Below are 5,656 nucleotides of genomic sequence, written 5' to 3'. Positions count from 1 at the left end.
TACAGAGACAGGAGAAGATGGTGGAAGAGTAGGACGTGGAGATTACCTTCCTCCCCACAGATACATCAGAAATACATCTACACGTGGAACTGCTCCTATAGAACACCCACTGAACGCTGGCAGGAGACCTCAGACCTCCCGAAAGGGAAGAAACTCCCCACGTACCTGGGTAGGGCAAAAGAAAAAAGAAAAAACAGAGACAAAAGAATAGGGATGGGACCTGCACCAGTGGGAGGGAGCTGCAAAGCAGGAAAGGTTTCCACACACTAGAAGCCCCTTCGCGGGTGGAGACTGCAGGTGGTAGAGGGGGGAAGCATCAGAGTCACGGAGGAGAACGCAGCAACAGGGGTGCAGAGGGCAAAGTGGAGAGATTCCTGCACAGAAGATCGGTGCTGACCAGCACTCACCAGCCCGAGAGGCTTGTCTGCTCACCCGCCGGGACGGGCTGGGGCTGGGAGCTGAGGCTCGGGCTTCGGAGCTTAGATCCCAGGGAGAGGACTGGGGTTGGTGGCATGAACACAGCCTAAAGGGGTTAGTGCACCACGGCTAGCTGGGAGGGAGTCCAGGAAAAGTCTGGAGCTGCTGAAGAGACGAGACGTTTTCTTGCCTCTTTGTTTCCTGGTGCGTGAGGAGAGAGGATTAAGAGCACTGCTTAAAGGAGCTCCAGAGATGAGCATGAGCTGCAGCTATCATCATGGACCCCAGAGACGGGCATGAGATGCTAAGGCTGCTGCTGTGGCCACCAAGAAGCCTGTGTGCAAGCACAGGTCACTTTCCCTACCTCCAGTGTCCGGAGCCTGTGCAGCCCACCACTGCCAGGGCCCCATGATCCAGGGACAACTTTCCCAGGAGAACACATGGCATGCCTCAGGCTGGTGCAACGTCATGCCAGCCTCTGTCGCTGCAGGCTCACCCCACACCGTACCCCTCCTCCCACCGGCTTGAGTGAGCCAGAGCCCCCAGATCAGTGACTCCTTTAACCCCGTCTTGTCTGAGCTAAGAACAGACGCCCTCAGGAGACCTACATGCAGAGGCGGGGCCAAATCCAAAGCTGAACCCCGGGAGCTATGTGAACAAAGAGGAGAAAGGGACATTTCTCTCAGCAGCCTCAGAAGCAGCGGATTAAAGCTTCACAGTCAACTTGATGTACCCTGCATCTGTGGAATACCTGAATAGACAATGAATCATCCCAAATTGAGGAGGTGGACTTTGGGAGCAAAATATATTTTTTTCTCCCTTTTTCCTCTTTTTGTGAGTGTGTATGTGTATGCTTCTGTGTGAGATTTTGTCTGTATAGATTTGCTTTCACCATTTGTTCTAGGGTTCTGTCCGTCCATGTTTTTTGTTTGTTTTTTACAAATGTTTTCTTAATAATTATTTTTTATTTTAATAACTTTATTTTATCTTTATTTTATTTTATCTCCTTTCTTTCTTTCTTTCTTTCTTTCTTTCTTTCTTTCCTTTCTTTCTTTCTTTCTTTCTTTCTTTCTTTCTTTCTTTCTTTCTTTCTTTCTTTCTTTCTTTCTTTCTTTTCTTTTCTTTTCTTTTCTTTCTTTCTTTCTCCCTTTTATTCTGAACCATGTGGAAGACAGTCTCTTGGTGCTCCAGCCAGGTGTCAGGGCTGTGCCACTGAGGTGGGAGAGCCAACTTCAGGACACTGGTCCACAAGAGACCTCCCAGCCCCACATAATATCAAATGGCAAAAATCTCCCAGAGATCTCCATCTCAACATCAACACCCAGCTTCACTCAACGACCAGCAAGCTACAGTGTTGTACACCCTATGCCAGATAACTAGCAAGACAGGAACACAGCCCCATGCATTAGTAGAGAGGCTGCCTAAAATCATAATAAGGTCACAGGCACCAGTCCCCTGCACCAGGAAACCTACACAACCCACTGAACCAACCTTAGCCACTGGGGACAGACACCAAAAACAACAGGAACTATGAACCTGCAGCCTGCAAAAAGGAGACCCCAAACACAGTAAGATAAGCAAAATGGAAAGAAAGAAAAACACACAGCAGATGAAGGAGCAAGGTAAAAACCCACCAGACCTAACAAATGAAGAGGAATAGGCAGTCTACCTGAAAAAGAATTCAGAATAATAATAGTAAAGATCCAAAATCTTGGAAATAGAATAGAGAAAATGCAAGAAACATTTAACAAGGACCTAGAAGAATTAAAGAGGAAACAAGCAATGATGAAAAACACAATAAATGAAATTAAAAATACTCTAGAAGGGGTCAATAAGCAGAATAACTGAGGCAGAAGAACGGATAAGTGACCTGGAAGATAAAATAGTGGAAATAACTACTGCAGAGCAGAATAAAGAAAAAAGAATGAAAAGAACTGAGGACAGTCTCAGAGACCCCTGGGACAACATTAAATGCACCAACCTTCGAATTATAGGAATCCCAGAAGAAGAAGAGAAAAAGAAAGGGACTGAGAAAATATTTGAAGACATTATAGTTGAAAACTTCCCTAATATGGGAAAGGAAATAGTTAATCAAGTCCAGGAAGCACAGAGAGTCCCATACAGGATAAATCCAAAGAGAAACACGCCAAGACACATATTAATCAAACTATCAAAAATTAACTACAAAGAAAACATATTAAAAGCAGCAAGGGAAAAACAACAAAAAGCACACAAGGGAATCCCCATAAGGTTAAGAGCTGATCTTTCAGCAGAAACTCTGCAAGCCAGAAGGGACTGGCGGGACATATTTAAAGTGATGAAGGAGAAAAACCTACAACCAAGATTACTTTACCCAGCAAGGATCTCATTCAGATTTGATGGAGAAATTAAATCCTTTACAGACAAGCAAAAGCAGAGAGAGTTCAGCACCACCAAACCAGCTTTACAACAAATGCTAAAGGAACTTCTCTAGGCAAGAAACACAAGATAAGGAAAAGGCATACAATAATGAACCCAAAACAATTAAGAAAATAGGAATAGGAACACAAATACCGATAATTACCTTAAATGTAAATGGATTAAATGCTCCCACCAAAAGACACAGATTGGCTGAATGGATACAAAAACAAGACCCGTATGTATGCTGTCTACATGAGACCCACTTCAGACCTAGGGACACATACAGACTGAAAGTGAGGGGATGGAAAAAGATATTCCATGCAAGTGGAAATCAGAAGAGACCTGGAGTAGCAATTCTCATATCAGACAAAATCGACTTTGAAGACTATTACAAGAGACAAAGAAGGACACTACATAATGATCAAGGGATCGATCGAAGAAGAAGATATAACAATTGTAAATATTATGCACCCAACATAGGAGCACCTCAATACATAAGGCAAATACTAGTAGCCATAAAAGGGGAAATCGACAGTAACACAATCATATTAGGGGAATTTAACACAACCTATACACATTCTATTGGTAATCTTATGCAATGGCGTGGTTGTAAATATCATTTTAAGCTCAAAACTTCCAAATGTATATTTCCATCCAAAAATCCAGTGATTGTTTAATGATCTACTTTGTAACCTATTCCTGGACATCTGGTAGACATAACACACTCAACATCTTCAAACTTCTCAGCTTTCATTTAAAAATTTTTTTTAAACTTTATTTATTTAGAGCAGTTTTAGGTTGACAGCAAAATTGACTGGAATGTACAGCAATTTCCCATATACCCCATGCCCCCATATATGCATAACCTTCCCCATTATTAACACCCCCCACTAGAATGATATATTTGTTACAATTGATGAACCTAAAATTACACATTATCACCCAATGACCATGGTTTTCATTAGGGTTCACGCTTGGTGTACATTTTATGTGTTTGGGTAAATGTATAGTGGCATGTATCCATTGTTCTGAGCTGGTCTCAGTCTGTGAGTGAGGAATGCTGTGGTTGGACTGGCTCTTGTGTTTCTCATTGTGATTGCAAGATGCCCTTCAGCAATATCCAGGAAACTGAAAAAAATACAGGTTTATTATTACTTTTAAACAGTTTTTTACTACACTTATTTATTGATTGATATTATTTGGCCATGCAGCATGTGGGATCTTAGTTCCCTGATCAGGGATCGAACCTGCACCCCCTGCAGTGTAAGTGTGGAGTCTTAACCAATTGACTGCCAGGGAAGTCCATATAGGTTTATTATTTGCAAACCTGGAAATTACATACAACATCTGGATCCACATAGCAAGGTCGAGGTGAGAGAGGGAGTTCATGGGCCTGGGGTTCTGCTTTTATTGTGATCGAGAGTGGGGGTGTAGGGTTTCATGGCCTCACTCTTTATTGGGGAATTAAAAACATGAGAGTAGGAGTTTAAAGCACAGTAAGAGAAAAAAACAAGTAGCCCAAATGGTCAGTTACTGAAATCAACCAACAGCTCCTAAAGCAAAGGAGCCCTAGTGGGAAAGGCAGCCTGGCTCTTTAATCACCTGGCTAGCAATGTTGTTTATTACAGATAGACATCTTTGAATTGGATGCCTCTTTGATGCCTTGGCAAACAAAGTTTACGTCAGGCACTTGCGTTACAAAAAAGAAAATAAAACAACTGTCAGGGCTTACACTTCAATCCACTATTAGAGTTCCATTCAGATGAGTTTCACTGCCCTAAAAATTCTCCACCTTTTTATCCCTCCCTCCTGCCTAAGGCCTGGTAACCACTGATATTTTTACTGTCTCCATAGGTTTGCCTTGTCCAGAATGTCAGATTTGAAATCATACAGTACGTAGCCTTTTCAGATTGGCTTCTTTGCCTTAGTAATATGCATTTAAGTTTCCTCCATGTCTTGTCGTGGCTTGATAGCTCATTTCTTTTTAGAGCTGAATAGTATTTCCTTGTCTGTATGTACTACAGTTTATTTATCCATTCACCTCCTGGACATCTTGCTTGCTTCCAAGATGGAACATTGGCAGTTATGAATTAAGTTGCTAAAACCATCCATGATGTGCAGGTTTTTGTGTGGACAAACGTTTTCAATTCCTTTGGGTAAATACCAAGGAACAAAATTTCTGGATTGTGTGGTAAGTCTATGTTTAGTTTTTTAAGACACTGCAAGACTGTCTTGCAAAGTGGCTGTGCCACTTGCATTCCACCCAGCAATGAATGAGAGTTCCTGTTGCTAAACATCCTCACCAGCATTTGGTGTTTTCAGTGTGTGAGCTTTCTTTTAATTCTGCTCTGGTCACAGCTTTCCCATTTTCAGTCGATGCCAACCCCATCCTTCCAGTTGCTGAGACTAAAAATTCTAGGTATCATCCTTGACTCATTCTTTTTCTCATACCACAGAACCAGCCCCATAGGAAATCTGATTGGGTCCACTTTCAAAATATATCTTGAGTCTCACCACTTTTCATCACTATGTCTGCCCCCAGCCTGATTAGCACCATCCTCTAGCTGGATTTTTGCAGTGGTCATCTAACTGATTTTCTGTATCCTAAGCTTGTTTTTTTGCAGTCTATTCTCAACTCTCCAGCCAACATGACCCTTCAACACTATGAGTCAGGTAGTGTCCATCTTTGATTAAAATCCTGGAAAGACTCCTCCTTTTACTTAAAGAAAATTCAAAAGTTTTGCAAGACCCTGAGGCACTTCACAGGCCTTTAGCCCATGTTCCTCTCGACCTCCTTTTTTTTTTTTTTTTTTTTTTGAATTAAAAAAAGGATATTTAT

The sequence above is a fragment of the Phocoena sinus genome, chromosome 19, assembly GCF_008692025.1.
Source record: "Phocoena sinus isolate mPhoSin1 chromosome 19, mPhoSin1.pri, whole genome shotgun sequence".
In the NCBI taxonomy this organism is placed as follows: Eukaryota; Metazoa; Chordata; class Mammalia; order Artiodactyla; family Phocoenidae; genus Phocoena; species Phocoena sinus.
This window is presented reverse-complemented; position numbering follows the sequence as displayed.